Source organism: Rhinopithecus bieti, unplaced genomic scaffold, assembly GCF_001698545.2.
Source record: "Rhinopithecus bieti isolate Rb0 unplaced genomic scaffold, ASM169854v2 scaffold_14232, whole genome shotgun sequence".
NCBI classification, from domain to species: domain Eukaryota; kingdom Metazoa; phylum Chordata; class Mammalia; order Primates; family Cercopithecidae; genus Rhinopithecus; species Rhinopithecus bieti.
In genome coordinates, this window is record NW_016807906.1 from 780,320 (window position 1) to 797,129 (window position 16,810).

A 16,810-nucleotide genomic window follows, 5' to 3' on the forward strand; every position below is an offset into this window, starting at 1 on the left:
TTTCTTAACAGTTTGTGTCATGCTCTTTAGTTAGAACTCAATGTAGAAAATGCAGCATGGGTTGAAGTAGACGGCAGAAGTGAAAGCCAAAAATGATGTCCGATTCTCACTCACTGATATGGGAGGACGAGGGAAGAAACGGTAAAGCACCACGGTCAACAGCACTGACTTAGGAAATATCTTACTCACAAGATTTATTAGGCTGTTCTTGCATTGCTATAAAGAAATACCCGAGGCTAAATGTATAAAGAAAGAGGTTTAATTGGCTCTTAGTTCTGCGGGCTGTACAGGAAGTTTGATGCTGGCATCTGCTCAGCTTCTAGGGAGGCCTCAGGAAGCTTATAATCATGGTGGAAGGCCTAGGGGCTGCAGGCACGTCACATGGCGAAAGCAGGAGCAAGTGAGAGAGTAGGGGGAGGGAGGTGCCACACACACTAGAACTCGTGAGAACTCACTATCCCGAAGACAGCACCACGCCGTGACAGATCCACCCCCATGATCCAAACACCTCCTACCAGGCCCCACCTCCAGCATTGGGGATTATAATTCAGCATGAGATTTGGGCAGGGACAACTATCCAAACTATGTCACAAGGCAAGCTTCAGGAGCTGAGGCCACCCTTCTAACATGTGGGGTCTTGCCAAGTTTTGCTAGTGGTCCTGGAGGTTAGGTGAGTTACTAGGATCGAGGTCCTCAGGCCATATCCCCCTTATAAAATGGAATCTGGGCAGTTCTCCAGCAGGCCCGCCAGGCCTCAGATCACCTTTGCCAGGTTCCTGGAACCGGCCCACAGGGTGTGGGTCCAGCTGATCAGTGTAACAGTCAGAGTCAGCCGGGCTAGTGTTGCAGTAAGAAATGACCTGAGAGTATCTGAATTCACCCAACAGAAATGTGTTTCTCACTCTGGCCGTGTGTGGGTGGGGTGCCCTCTACATGATTCTCACACGCAGAGCTGGTCTGTGGGGGATCTACTCTCTCGGCTGTTCCTGGGGCTGCCGGGCTGCAGGGAACGAAGCCACACCACCTGCGTGCCCTGCCAACTGCTAAGGCGCGGGCACAGGCAATTCCTCCATGTGCCTGGAAGCAGAGGGAAGGCACTGTGCTGTGTGGGTAACTCAGACTGCTGGGAAGGACTGTATATCTAAGTAGACTACAGTTCACAGGGTCTTTGGGATCCTGGTAGGGTCTTTTACCGGCTCACCCCGTAGCAACAGCCCCCTGTAGAGTGGTGTGGGATGTGATAGGGTTACTTCTCCACAGGGAGCCTGCTACCAGGAACCATTCAGACTTCTCCCAGCCCATCTCTTGTTCTCTCTCAGCAACTTCTTTAATGGTCTCCTACCTCATTCCTTCCCCTTGAAGTCTACTTCCGCTAAGGGATACTTGATTCCTCTTTGCACAGTTCAGCTTTGGTTACATCACTCCCTCACACAGAAATATTTGGAGGTTTCCCATTCTCTATAGTTTTGCAACTCAAACTTGTCCATAGACCAGCAATATCAACATCAGCTGGGGTCTTGCTAAAATGCAGCCTCTCAGGCCCCACCCCAGACCTGCAGAATCAGAGTCTGCATCTTAACAGGATAACAGGAGATTTCTTTTCTTTTTTTCTTTTTGTTTTGTTTTGTTTTGTTTTTTGAGATGGAGTTCACTCTGTTGCCCAGGCTGGAGTGCAGTGGCGCAATCTTAGCTCACTGCAACCTCCGTCTGCCGGGTTCAAGCAATTCTCCTGCCTCAGCCTCCTGCGTAGCTGGGACTACAGGCGCCCACGACCACGCCCGGCTAATTTTTTTGTATTTTTAGTAGAGATGAGGGTTCACCATGCTGGCCAGGCTGGTCGAGATCTCAAACATTAAAGTTTGAAAAGCACTTATGCCTAGTATTGGGTCTCAAATTTGGCAGCACAGTTGAATTACCTGGAAAGCTTCAAAAACTGCCAAGTCCCAGTTTCCAGGTCTGGACTGGGGCCTTGCACCAAGATCCTTTAAAGCTCTCAGGTGACTATCATGGGTGAGAATTTGAGAACTCTGGAGTTTAAGAACTCAGGAGACACTCCCAACCACCCATATATGGCTCCCAAACCTTCCCTGTGCCGTCTTTCACTCTAACTACATCAGACTGACCTCCAGTCCCCAAACGCTCTATGCTTTTATATAATGTGCTTTAGCCTATTAGCAGAAGTCACCAGGCATTGTACATGCCTTCTTCTCATGACTGGAGAGGGCCTAGGATGACTGCATCTAAATTTTTCCTTGAAAATGCCACGACTACAAGTCACAGAGACATAAATACATGCATTTACTCAATTGTACATTTAGCTTTCCTGATTAATAAAATGTAAGGCTTGATTCATCCAGATGACAGCTTACTGTGGCACTATGTATCTTTTTTTGTTGTAGTCTTATTGAACATCAAAAATATCATGGGTAATTGGAAGAATATGCTTGTTTCATTGCATTAACTTTGGGAGTTATAAACTGTGGAGATATATATATATATCTTGCAGTAGCAGTGGCAACTGCTTTTTTTTTTTTTTTTTTTTTTGAGATGAAGTCTTGCCCTGTCACCCAGGCTGGAGTGCAATGGCGTGATCTCAGCTCACTAGCTCACTGCGACCTCCACCTCCCGGGTTCTTCTGCCTCAGCCTCCCGAGTAGCTGGGATTACAGGTGTGTGCCACCATGTCCAACTAATTTTTGTATTTTTAGTAGAGACGGGGTTTCATCATGTTGGCCAGGCTAGTCTCGAACTCCTGACCTCATGATCCGCCCACCTCGGCCTCCCAAAGTGCTGGGATTATAGGCGTAGCCGCAACTGCTTTTCATTACTCTCACTGCTTCACCTCCACTTGTGATCAGTGACACATGTTTGAGAGACACCTGACTTTGGAGACAGAAAGCAGGATCCTTGACCCCTTTATTACCTTTCCCAGTGGAATGAGGCTGCACACATGGGCCGCGCTCTGCTGCACACCGGCAGTTCAGAGAGTCCTGTCGTCTTGGAGAGCACTCCTCTGTCACTACAGCACCTATTGTTGTAAAACCTTACCCACGGGACTATCTTTTCCAAACGACCTCAGATAAATACTTTACTTGATGTTTTTATTCGCGCAAGGTGTTAATTTCTAACAAGACTTTTATGAGCGCAGCAAGCAGCAGTTGCTTTTTCGTGTGAACATTAAATAAGACTCAAGGTATGAAAAGCCTGCTGCAAAGGGTCCAGAAGGATCTGTGGGATTTGGTGGGCTGCAGCAGACAAATGGCCTGCCAGTCTGTGACAAGTGCGCAGTCACCGTGGGCGCCAGCCTTGGGAGGCACAGGATCCACTAAGTCATTGGGATTACCGGGCTCAGCCCCTAGCAGCCCCTGGAGAGTGAGGGCCCTGTGTGCACATCTCTGCAAAGGCTGTTGGTCAAACACATGAAAAGCCGGTATTAGTGGTGTCTGCCTGAGCCACCGTAAATCACCTCTCCCTCTGGGCTGCCACTGCGCATTGCCTATGCACAGCCTGGAGGTATGGGGCGTGTGTCATTGGGGGAAGCGTGCAGTGCAGGAGTCCTGTTATGTCCATATGAATGTGAGTATGAAAGCATGCACTGGCGCCTCTGTGCTGGGCTATTCTTGGGACCAAGGACTCACACACAACAGTGACATCATCCAGGGGCAGAATAGAAGATTGTACTGAAACGTCAGAAGCCAGATACCAGGTTCTCTCTCACAAACAGTTGTTTTAAGTGCCGATATCAAGGCTTGACAACGTTAGTGCTGGCAGGACTTTTGGTTTTCATTATCCCCATCTTCGTCCCTAAACGAACAGTAGAGATGCAGAGAAGTAGTCATTAGAATGAACTAAATGAAAAGCAGGGAGCGGTTAACTTTATGTTGACTCTAAGATAATGTTAGTAAATAAAAAGGCTAATTGGAATTCTCTGTAGTCTAATAAGAATTTTTTATTGGTAAGTTATTTGTGCTTTAATGGGCTGCTCATGGCATGTGGTTGAGTCGTGATGCTTTCCATCACTCATTTTTATTAACATATACGGTAAATATTAAAATAGATCTTGGGAGCGATAACATAGGTAGAAAATGATGGGTGGCTCGTCAGATACAAAATACAGCACGATATTACAGATGTGTTCTCATGCCGTTTTCAAATTTACATTGGCTATTTCGTAACTTTGTCAAGCCTTTCTCTGACTTCTGTTTTACTGTACTGCTGTTCTTGACCTTTCCCCCCTCTCCCAACCAGCTAGAAGTTTTGATGTAGCTTATAGAAAGTACTTTGACAACCAATGATATGTATCTTTTTTTTTTTTTATTTATTTATTTATTTATTTATTTATTTATTTATTTATTTATTTTGAAACGGAGTCTCACTCTGTCGCCCGGGCTGGAGTGCAGTGGCGCGATCTCGGCTCACTACAAGCTCCGCCTCCCGGGTTCATGCCATTCTCCTGCCTCAGCCTCCCAAGTAGCTGGGACTACAGGCGCCCGCCACCACACCCGGCTGATTTTTTGTATTTTTAGTAGAGACAGAGTTTCACCGTGTTAGCCAGGATGGTCTCCATTTCCTGACCTCATGATCCACCCACCTCGGCCGATATGTATCTTTTTTAAATGTTTCATTCAGGGTAAGCATGTGAGCAACAGCAAGGGAAAAACACCTTTTAGTATTTTGCTCCCTGTTAGAGATTGTTTTGTGCTTTTTAACTAGGATACCAGAAAGCGAAGTATTTCAAAGTGTTCCTTTAGCAAACTCTATATGCTCAACCAGATTTCCAGTATCATTTTTCTTCACTGTTGAAAAAAAGTGAACTTTTAACTTTTACTTTCTATTCTTCTTATCCTTCTATAAGTGTTATGTGTACTTTTGCCATGTTTAGAATAGATAAAATATAGCTTTAATTTTCCTTGATAATTAAAATGTTTTCTAATAAGCTGTAATCCATAATGTTTCTAGAATTTGGTGGAAAGTCAATTCGCTAATTTAATGGATTAGTGTAGGTCAGTTCTTACTGTAAACTTTAAAAGGTATAAGAGCTCCAGGCTAGACTGGAACTTGTCCCAAAGTCATATTTAGGGAGTTTTGTTTTATTTTGTAAAACACTCATCTCACATTTCCTAAAATGAAATAAGGCAGCAAAATAAAACTCATGCAAGGATTCTGGTTCCTTGGGTTTTATAGCTCACTAAGATTTTATTTTCGTTTTCCTTTCCCTTTCAGGTTCCGACATGGCCCCAAACGTTTAGGACTGAGAATGAGGGGAGAGGCCCAGGCTCGGAGGGCTCCTGGACAGGGTCTTGGGGGGGCTTGTCTTTCCTGTACCCCCTGGGATGTCACTGTGTTCACACTTAGGGACACCAGGAAATTTCATATGAAGGGACTTGGGTGGAACTCCCACAGGCACTGCTTTTATTTTACGGATATTGACCTTTCAGTGTTATGGGATCCTTCTGCTTCGAAGTGAAGCTAGGTCTGAAATTTTCAAGCTCAAAAACTTCCATAGGCAATACTTTTCATGGAACCGAATTATTTTTTTAATCCTCTTTAAGTAAAATTCAGACATTTGTCAAAAGCAAACATAGCTGTCAAGCCTTATGGATTATACGTTTTGGTTCCAAAGAATGATGAACCTCTGGTAGCCTCAGGGATGGGAGATTTTCACACTGTTGTGATGCTGAAGTCACCAACTTGACAACCGGAACCAAACACAGTTGGTGCTGTTGGGTGCCTTCTCACTGTCCGCTCACTATCCGCTGGGTGCTAGAAAGCCCCGGCGTTTCAGATCCAGTTGTTTAAGATCCAGTACATTATTTTAGAAAATAAGGTTTGTGGGTCCCTAGTGGTCTCTGTGGGCTAACTAGTGGGTCCGCTGGCGGCTTGGTAATTTTAGAGGAAATGTGAAGTGTAAGATCAGTTGTGATTTTTGCAGCTATCCCATTGTATTCTTAGTAACAGTTTATAGCAGATACACATTTTATCCCACAACTCTGGGTGTGAGAAATGTCACCACCTTCTATTTGTCTAAATTTGATTTCATCTACTTCACACTACCTCTTCCTCCCTCCCTCCACCCACACACAGTCCAGATTTGGGGAAGGCCTTCGGAACATTTGGGAAAACGCCCTCTCAACCTACCATCTTGGTCTGAGAGTCTTAAAGGCAGACAGCTCCTCTGCTTCCGTGCAAAGGTGGACACAGGGGCTTTTCACTAGGGCTCCAGAAGCTCCAGCTCTTGCTGTTCATTCCACGCTGTATCCCAGAGCTCTCCCACAGAGGCCCTGCCACCCTTGGAAAATGCTGTACAGGCCTGGGTTTCTGGCTTCTCCTTCTCTTAGGATCCTCCAACCTCTGTTGCCTCTCCAGTTTGTGCCTCCTCAACTGCCCCTGATCCAGCCGTTTTTCTCCCTCTCTGAGCTCCTTCCTCCCTCTTCCTCCTTCCTGTGTCGCCTCCTCCCTTTAGTGAGCTTTAAAAACATAATGGTGGGTTTTCCTTCCTACGGCGGTGGAGATGGGGTGAGATGCCAATGCTGGTCAGCTTAGTTTTCATGATGGTCGTCTTAGTCCATGCTGGCTGCTGTAACAAATCACCATAGGCTGGGACCACAGAAACGTATTCCTCACAGTTCTGGAGGCTGGGAAGGCCCAGGTCAAGGCACCAGCAGATTTCGTGTCTGTGAGGGCCCACCTCTTGGCTCATAGATGGTTTTCTTCTTGCTGCATCTTCACATGTCACAGGGGCAAGGGAGCTCTCCAGGGCCTCTTTATAAGGGCACTAATCCCTTCATAAGGACTGTGCCCTCCTGACCTAATCACTTCCCAAAGGCCCCACCTCCTCATACCACCACCTTGGGGGTTAGGATTGTAACATGAATTTGAGGGGAAGATAAACGTTCAGTTCAGAGTAATGATAAAATATATTGCTCATATGCTGCAAGGACTGTCTTGGTCACTTTTCAGCTAACATTTAAGTAAAAGATATATTTCTCTGCAACTGCATTTTGTCTCATTCACATTTTGATATATACATATGCTAGATTTCCCTTTGCAATAATGGTTGGATCAGTTCAAAGTGGTTCACTGACATCCAAAAAAAGTGAAAATAATGCATAAATCCTAGAACTCAAGACATATGCAAGTGGTAATAATTAAGTTTCTATTGTGTCTGTGGATTGTGAATCTATAAGTGTCATGATTTTATAAAAACAGCCCAAAAAGAAAAATACAAATCGGAAGTATAATAAGGAACATCTGAAAATTTGAACTTACTTGCACGGCGGAGGCACTGAACTCTGGCCTTTGGTAGTTGTCTGTTGTGGAATTCCACTAAATAGTGTCCTCATCTGTAAATGGAGATGATAATAGAACCTACTTCAGAGTGGCTGTGAGGCGTAAATGAGGTAACACATGTGGCATGCTGTGTACATGTCTATGTGCTATCTGGGCAGTCATTATTATAGTTATCGAAATTATTATTATTAACATAAAACACAGCCATCTCTCAAAACCTATCGGGTTTTTCCAGAATGAATGAAAGTAACAGTGCTTTGTTAGGGAAAGGCTGCACTTTTGTCATTAAAGATGGAGAAATGACCAGAATTGTGGCAGTACCATGAATACTTGTAAAAGTTGGTCCAAGTTGCAATCTGACCAAATAAGCCATAAACTAAATGGAAAATATAGTTCGAATCATGAAATTGCCATTTTGTTAATAGTTATAAGTAGTGAAATATTAGAAAATTCCCATGTTTCTTCTTGACTTCATGCTCAGAGGAAAAGCAGAGTGAGCTGCTGGCAAAATTCCTCTGCTAAGTGACAGCGTGGAGGCCATGTGATGTGAGCTGCATGCGCCATGAAGAGCAGTTCCGGTGTGCGAGTTGGCAGATGGTCTGCTCTGCGTTCTGCTGAAGCCACAGAGTATGGCTCTTCACACAGGTGGGTTGAGGGTCTGAAGAGGCGCTCAGTAACTACCAGTAACTGGTTTCCTGTGCCTGTCTCCCTGCCTCAATTCACCCTGAATTTGCCGTGCAGCCAGCCCCTTCGATGACAGCCTTGACACCTGACCGCTAGAGAGGGCACAGTGCTTCCCCATTCTGCCCACTGAAACCCCGGGGTCTCGCCTGTGGCTCACTGCCCTTTTGGTCCCATCGTATTTCTAATGTTATTTCCTTTTGTTTGCCTAGTTGCATAGTCTCTGCTCTAGCCATTTGGAATGTTCCCATTTCTTGAACACCTCCATGCACCCATCCCTCAGCTCGCCCCTCTGTGTCTCCCCATCTCTGCTTTTTGAGCTTATGCCCATCTCCAATGCAATCGCACACACAAAGCCACCCCTTCTTTCCCAGTTGCCTGCGCTTGCTGCCTCCTCTGAACCTCAACCTCACTTTGCCATTTTCTCCTTGTTGGTGATTGTTATCTTAGTCCTCTGTGATCAGCAGTGACATATTTGTTTTACTCCATCTGTTAGAGCAGCAGTCCCCAACCTTTATGGCACCAGGGACCAGTTTTGTGGGAGACCATTTTTCCATGGATGGGGTGGGTGGGGATGGTTTCAGGATGAAACTGCTCCACCTCAGATCATCAGGCATCAGATTCTAATAAGGAGCACACAGCCTAGATCCCTCGCCTGCACAGTTCACAGTAAGTTTCTCACTCCTATGAGAATCTAATGCTGCCACTGATCTAGTAGGAGGCAGAGCTCAGGTGGTTATGCTCACTCAGCCAACACTCACTTCCTGCTTTGCAGCCTGGTTCCTAACAGGACACGGACTGGTACTGGTCTACAGCCTGGGGGTTGGGGACTCCTGTGTTAGACGACAGCTCTCTGAGGGCAGGGGCTGTGTCTTGATCACCATCATGACTCTCCCACATAGTATGCTGGTGGTCAGTAGTTCTAATGTTCAAGTCGGCCAGTGCCGTCCCCATTACTCTAGGGCCTTCTCCCATTCCATGGCAGCATTGCTGACTTCTTATGGACTGGAGGCTCGCTGGGCCTGGTTGGCAGGTGCTACTTACCCTGCCTGAGAGTCCTGATAGTAGCCCAGGGAGGTTCCTTTAAACTCGTGGCTACATCCACTGTTGGGTTTCCTACAAGGAAGACCATATTTAGCTTTTGAAGGAGGCCTTCAGCGGCTACCCTGGGCAAGCCAGCTGCAAATCACTGGCCATGTTTTAACTTTCTGTGTTGCTCCTCGTGTATGGACTGAGAAATTCAGTCAGCAACTCCTCCTTCTATTAATCCTATTGCTACATCTCCAGCCTTGAGATTCGCCAAATGTTGCTGAATGAAGCACTCAGAACAGCATTCAGACAAGGCTTTGTGAGACTTTAATGTGGTCTGAGAAATTATGATCTTTCCGTCCGTTGATGGGGCTCCTGTTGTTTGCATGTCACAGTCAGCAGAGCTGTGATAGTCTGAGCAGCAGCATCTCGGCTTTCTCCAGTGCATCTTGATGAACCAAAATATTTTGTTTTTGTTTTAGCAGAGGCATGGTCAGCACAGAACCTGTAAGCACTTGCTTGTTCTCACTCACTTCTATTCTTCTGTATGTGCTTTTCCTGCATTCCTTTATTAGAGACCTGTTGGATATCATCATCTTGTTGCCATATTTGTTGAAAGAAATGAATGTGTCCGTGCAGTTTCCCGTTGATCCCTGTCTAGAGTTAGCTGCATGGACCTACCCCAAGCTGAGCTGGCAATGCAGGTTTCACTCATAAAAACAACTTCTCATGACCAGTTAAGGACCAACCATTATTCCAGTATTACATAGATTTGAAAAACAGATTCAGCACCTGAGAATGAAGTGGTACCAGGATCTTTCACAAGCCACTAAGCATCTGAAAATCTTCGTGCTACTTCAGGCCTCACTGCTTAAGAACACATGACCGAAGGGGAGGCGTAGACGATTGCAACTGGATCAGAGATAATGTAGATAATTCCTTAACGCCCAGGCCCACAGACTTGCTCACAGTCACCCGGAATACTCTGCAGGAAAGCCAGAACTAGAGCTCAGGTCTCTGTGGGTCTAGTTTAGGACTCCGGGCAGCATCAGGCTCACTCTCATTTCACATTTTCCAATACTCGTGTCCTTGTGAGTGGAGCATGAATAATACTTTTTCTGCCTCCCCAGGAGGGGAAGGGCAAATCAGAACGCACATGGCAGTTTACTTTGAAAATCCTGAAGCCTACACTGCCAGTGTGGAGCAACCATGTCCTTCCGTCCATGTGTCCATCCCCCGGCGCACATTTCGCAGAGCCCCATCTTGTCCCTGAGTAGCCTCGGGGCCCCAGACAGAATGAATCTCAGGCCCTGCCATCAGGGGCCTCACAGTCCAAAACAGAAGACAGGAGTTGAATGAGCAGTAGGTGCAGCCACGGGAGCCCAGGGAAGAAAGGCTTGGCTACTAATTCCTTGTGGCCGTGGCAAATATCATGGAATCTTAGGGACTGCCTCAGAGGGAAGGTGCCATTGGAATTGAACCTTGGAGAATAAGCAAGAATTCCCCCAGGGTGGAGCAGGTCAGGGGGGCTGTTGTGGGGAGAATGAAAACGTGTGGGCCTCGAAGTCATGGTGTGATTGTAGAACAGTGAACTGTCTGGGTGGTAGAAGGGCCGTGTAGCAGAGCTTTGTACCAACATTGCCCTGGAGGTAACGATCAGTTATTGTAGAAAATAGCAGTTTAATTTTGTGAGAAATTTTCCTTCCTTAGATTTGCCCAGGAGATGGGATTTCCTTATGGGTTGAGCCTACATCTTGCATTGGATGGATTTTCTTTTCTTTTTTCTTTGTTTTGACATCATTTCACTCTCTTATCTGGATGTGAGATCCAAGGGGACCTGTCACTGGCCAGCTCATACTTTTACCCAGGAAGTCCTACATGGTCAGTGAGCTCCAGTTTGTCCTGTGGTCCCCTAGGCTGTGGGAGTCCACAGCTGTGGCCCCAGGCAGGTGTCCTGAAGGGAATCAGGTGAAAAAGGGGCTCGGTCATGGAAACTACTTCAGTTTCATCCAGCAGAGATCTGTGAGTGTCAACGGAGTGTAAAGCCTCTGGTCAAACCACTCAAAGCAGGCTTCATACTGAAGCTGAGCTCATGACAATCCCCCCAAATCCTCCTACACCCCCACACACCCTTCCCCCACTTTATGGTTTTTAGAGACAGGGTTGCCCAGGCTGGAGTGCAGTGGCACTATCACAGCTCACTGTAGCTGTGACTCCTGGGCTCAAGCCATCCTCCCACCTCAGCCTCCTGGGTAGCTGGGACTACAGGCATGCACCTCCGCACCCAGCTAATTTTGGAATTATCTTTTGTAGAGACAGGGCCTCACTATGTTGCCCAGCTGGTCTTGAAATTCTAGTCTTAAGTGATCATTCTGCCTCAGCTTCCCAAATCACTGACACCCATTCCCTTCTTAAAGATGAATGTATTAATTAACTCTAAAGCCAGGGTTGCTGACCTTCATCTGTCTTAATGGGATACTTCCTCCCTTGTTGTGAACAGCAGTCAACAGGTCTTGAAGAAGCTCCATGTCTGAAACAAGGAGTTCCATGGTCATTTATGGTTACTTCACTAATTAGAAGTCTTTTTTAATGAGGATGAACATTTTCATTTCTCTAAGGGCTTTCTTGCTTTGGGTGGGCCAGAAGGTATGGCTGGTGGGAGGTATGGAATGAGACTGAAGGTGAGGGTGAGGCCGTAGATGCTGAGAGGACCTTACCCTCAGGACAGTGGAGGCCTGGCAGGTGGGCCCAAGCAGAGGAGGGCAGTGCCTCTCCTTGGCACCTTTTCCATCCCAGCTGCACCTGCCCTCACAGCTGGTTGAAGGAGGACAGAGAATGCAGTCTCATTAACTCACTTGGTGATGGCTTTGTGGTACTTACTGCAAACTACAGATAAATCTGCCAGTTGGAGGAACTCTGATGTACACAGTGAGCTGCTTGAAGAAAATTCTTTGCACTCACCTTTGGAAAGCATTCTTTCATTTAGTATGAAGTTCCTGGATTTCAAAAAAAAATGTTTCCAAACGGACACATGGACAGAAGAACATGGCAGCTGTGGAAAGAACTCCAGAAAGGACAGGCAGAAAAATCTCTGAGCTCATTTGCAGCAGGGAATAGTTTGTGCTCCCAGCAGCCACGGGAGGATGAACTTTGGGTACGATACTTAGAAGGGTATTACTTCAGAGTGATTGTGGGGTGTGTGTGTGTGTGTGTGTGTGTGTGTGTGTGTGTGTGATTCTGATGTAGTGGAGCTGAAGGAAAGATACTGAGCAGAGGCCCAGGGGGCATTCGCAGCCCTGTTCTCCACCTTCCACCCTTGTTAGCCAAGTGGGTTTTCAAGCTCTTGGTGAGGGCTCATGTTCCAAATCTACCTCACTGTTTTAGAAGGAAAGTTTCTAAGATCTGAAGACAATGAAATTGAAACCAGGAAGAAAATTATGGTCCCCTGTTGATGTTCCAAGAGGGTGTGTGTGTGTGTGTGTGTGTGTGTGGTGCATGGGGGGTGTGTGTGTGTGTGTGGTGCGGGGGCAGTTGTGGTGTGTGTGTGTGGTGCATGGGGGGTGGTGGTGTGGGGGGTGTGTGTGTGTGTGTGTGTGGTGCATGGGGGGTGGTTGTGTGTGGGGTGTGTGTGTGTGTGGGTGGTGTGGGGGCGGTGGTTGTGGGATGTGTGTGTGTGTGTGTGGTGTGGCGGCAGCGGTTGTGGGATTGTATGTGTGTGTGTGGTGCATGGGGGGTGGTGGTGTGGGGTGTGTGTGTGTGTGTGTGTGTGTTTGTGGTGCATGGGGGTGGTTGTGTGTGGGGTGTGTGTGTGTGTGGGTGGTGTGGGGGCGGCGGTTGTGGGATATGTGTGTGTGTGTGGTGCGGCAGCAGCGGTTGTGGGATTGTACGTGTGTGTGTGTGTGTGTGTGTGTGTGTGGTGCATGGGGTGTGTGTGTGTGTGTGTGGTGCGGGGGCAGTTGTGGGATGTGTGTGTGGTGCATGGGGGGTGGTTGTTGGGGTGTGTGTGTGTGAGATTCTGATGTAGTGGAGCCGAAGGAAAGATACTGAGCAGAGGCCCAGGGGGCATTCGCAGCCCTGTTCTCCACCTTCCACCCTTGTTAGCCAAGTGGGTTTTCAAGCTCTTGGTGAGGGCTCGTATTAATCAGCACTTCTTAGCTTGCCCAGGATGAACTCCTGTGAAACCAATCGCTCTCCTGGGCTCTTGAGGCTTCTTGTGCCACCACGCATATCACTTCTATAGGCCATTTTCATTTAAAACCCGTGGTGGCTGCTGGCCAGCGCAGACCCTTGTCTCCTGAGAGAGTGGCTGGGCCTGCCCAGCAGCCCTCCCTGCAGCTACCTTCTGATGGGTCCTGTAGAGCAAGTAGGAAAGCCTTGGGCTTTCAGACCCTCTCAGTCTAATCCATTCCTAATTTTGTACCACGAGCAATCTCATATGTGATGGAGACAGACGAGTGCAGCTGTACAACACCGCATGGTCCAAGCCACGTCCCTCCCTTGGTCAGGAGATTCACTGTGGGTCACTGACTATGACGAGACTATTTAGCATCCCAGGAAAGTCAGTCTCATTGCTAAATGGGACCTTCTGGTAAATGTTGGCGTCAATTAGAAGTTCTACTCAGGCCAAGATAGAGTCACAAGGACTGGATTTACCTTCCCATCTTAAACAACTAAAAACCAGGCAAAATAAATGCAACAAGGGTTTTCAGACGTTGGACATAGAGTAGTCCAGGACAGTGGTCGATGAGAGGAAGAGCAATGGAGGTGAGCCCTGCTGCTTCCCCCCGCTCACTGCCTGGGGGGCTTCCTAGGCCACAGCACAGGGAGGGGACCCCACACAAAGCCCAGGAGTCTCTAAATGCACAAGACAGTGATCGGAATCTGGGTTGCTGAAGCATGTGGAATTCTCAAGGCAGACAGGCAAGAGCTGCCCAGAGAGAGAGCTCTGGAGTTCTGGAGAGGATCCCCCAGTCCTCGGCTGGGCGCTGATGGACATCTGTGTGTGAGCGTAGGGGCTCCCATGGCAGCTGCAGAAAGAACTCCAGAAAGGACAGGCAGAAAAATCTCTGAGCTCATTTGCAGCAGGGAATAGTTTGTGCTCCCAGCAGCCACGGGAGGATGAACTTTGGGTACGATACTCAGAAGGGTATTACTTCAGTGGTGGTGAACAGCCCTGGACTGAAAGCTGCTAACAGCTTAAACAGCAAGTCTACAAGTCTGCTTGGAGAAGTGATTGATTCTAGGACTGGGTCAGGAAATACATGAGCCAATAATTAATGCAATAATAATATAATACAAATATCTCATAATGCCAGAAAATAAGAAGGTGCTCCAAAAAGGCCACAATATTGGGGGATGGCGGAATATCAAAGGGGAACAGGAGCCAACTGAAAGAGTTCCAACAGCCAGAGCTGAAACACGTAAGAAACGGAATAAACAGTGGAGTGCTGGGTTATAACACGAAGTATAAAATAAAAATCCATCCAATTATACCAATATAAATGAATGCCAGATGGATGGATGGATGGATGGATGGATGGATGGATGGATGGATGGATAGATAGAGAAATCTCCCGTGCAGAGGAATTCCAAGTAATTCATACTCTTCCCCCAACAAGGTGGAACATAACTCCCGACCCTTTAGCGTGGGCTGTACATAGAGGCTTCTGTCCAGAGAGGACGGGTTGGAAAGGGAGGAAAGAGAGTTAGTGGAGGAAGCTGATGACCACTACTTCCACCACGTGACCAAGGCCAACATCAAGAGTGAAGCCATTTTGAGAGTATGTCCCCTCGCTATGTTGTGATGAGAATGGTACTCAACCTCTTTGATCTTCCACAAAAAAGAATCCCATAACCCCGGTCTAATCATGAGGGGAAAAGTCAGACACTTGTCAATGGAGGGCCATTACACAACATTCCTGACCAATGCTCCTCAAAAGAGTCAATGCCACCCAAAACCAGGGAAGCCTGAGAAAGTGTCACAGCCAAGAGAGCCTGAGGAGGCATGACACCTAAATGCAGTGTGGGATCCTGGACAGGAAGAGGACAGCGGGGGAGAAGTGAGGAAATCTGAGTAGAGTGTGGATGCTGGTGAAAATATCTGAGAAGCGTGTGGATGCTGGTGAAAATAATGTAGTGATGTTGGTTCACTCCTTGTGACTAACATGCTCATGTACCAGGCTAATGTGTGATGTTAATATGAGGGGACCTGAGTGGGGGGAATATGAGGACTCCGTAGTGTCTTTCCAAATTTTCTGTAAATCTAAAGCTTCTAAAATAAAAAGTTTATTAAAAAGTAATTATATAAACTTAATTACATAATATTTAAAACAAAGGCAATAAATATTTTGAAAGCGTTCACTTTACCAGATTATTTTAAATATTAAAAAGGGACCAAAACAAAATATCCAGCACAGCTGAAGTACCTACTTCTCGCTTCTTCTTGCCTTCCTTCTCCTTCCCATCCTCACTATGACAGCCATGCCTGCTATCACAAGTGATATTAGTGGCTCCATAGAATAAGATAATGAATTTAGTTTTAAAAACCTGAGTTACTTCATTACAAAAATAAATCAGGCCACTCAGTGCCTTCAGCTTGAGCTATCCCTTGAGATAAGCAGTCAGCCCATCCAGGACCCTTCTGGTTTCCAGGCCTCCCAGTCTCTTGCGAGTGGCAAGTGTCCATGAGGGAGTGGGTAGGGCTGGGTACCTGGCATGGACCTCCACAGCTTCTGCACCCACTTTTTACAACCACCATTACCCCTACTGTGCACCTGCTGTTCACTTTCCATCTCCTCAGCAACTCTGAAATATAGACGGTTCCTGTTTCTCATGTGAGACACATAGGGCTAGGAGAAGTGAATTCACTCCCCTACATACAAACCTGGAAAGTGGCAGAGCCAAGCTTCCAACTAAGGCAAGTCTGCCTGTAAAGCCTGCAGTCTTTCTGCTGCAGCACCTGCCTGTCTTCCAACTCCCTGCCCACCTGTCCTAGTCCTTGCCGTCCTTGCTTTGTCATCCTGACCGGCTTGGTCTAGGGAGCACTCCTGCACTCACACTGCCAAATCGCTGCTGTGGTCACACAGACACATAGTCAGGCATGCACAGAGGAACCTGTTACCAATGCTTAGTCCTGAAGCTCACACAGTAGACGCGCCTACTTGTATCTAAAATGGAGCATATGAAAAGCATACCTGTAGATCTTTCACTGTCCCCATTGTGATCCTTCCATCTGATAAGTTCTCTGGAAGTAAGAGAAGGAGCCATGTTACAATGTACAGTGTGTGCCCTAGCTTACCCTGATCTGTGCCTCCAGTGTGCAATCACAAACCTTTAATGGTCCTGGCAATTTGGCATTATGGTGGAGTTGCTGATTTGTGATTTTGTCTTTAAACTTTTACTCTCTTTAACTTGACCTGGAAATGGATACATTTGACAGGGAAGAAGGCAAGTTATACACAGTGTATGTGAGGTTACAGTATGTAGCTAGAGGTGATAGCATTTTGGTTGTAAAACATTAGTGTCAATGTTGTATCTGGGCAAAGTAATACAGTACACAGCTCTATTTCAATTTCCAAACCAGAGGAATACAAAGAGCTTATGCAAGTCAGTTGTTAAATCACTACTTATTTTGGCAAATGCTTAAAAATGTGTGAATTCTGGATATTATCACAGTAAAATGAAGTTTATTTCTGGCTTATTCTTTTGTAGGACAGACTTGCTCACCTCACAAAAGGAATAGAGGTCTGGAGACGGTGACACTTAGGAAAATAAATGTAATTAACACCACCTTTATTTTTCACTGTAAATGA

The 16,810-nt window shown here is 46.7% G+C and overlaps 1 protein-coding gene across 3 annotated transcripts in view; it reads left to right on the top strand.

Annotated features, from left to right (window-relative positions):
* Nucleotides 1-16,810, top strand: part of LOC108537025 (phenylalanine--tRNA ligase, mitochondrial-like) — a 543,711-nt gene that overhangs the window by 467,346 nt on the left and 59,555 nt on the right. Inside the window, exon 4 of one of the 3 annotated variants that reach the window (XR_001887689.1) lies at nt 7,771-7,934. The exons of the other annotated variants lie outside the window; for them this stretch is intronic. The gene's annotated coding sequence lies outside the window, so the exon portion shown is untranslated. The remainder of the gene's footprint in view (nt 1-7,770; nt 7,935-16,810) is intronic. 3 annotated transcript variants of the gene reach the window in all.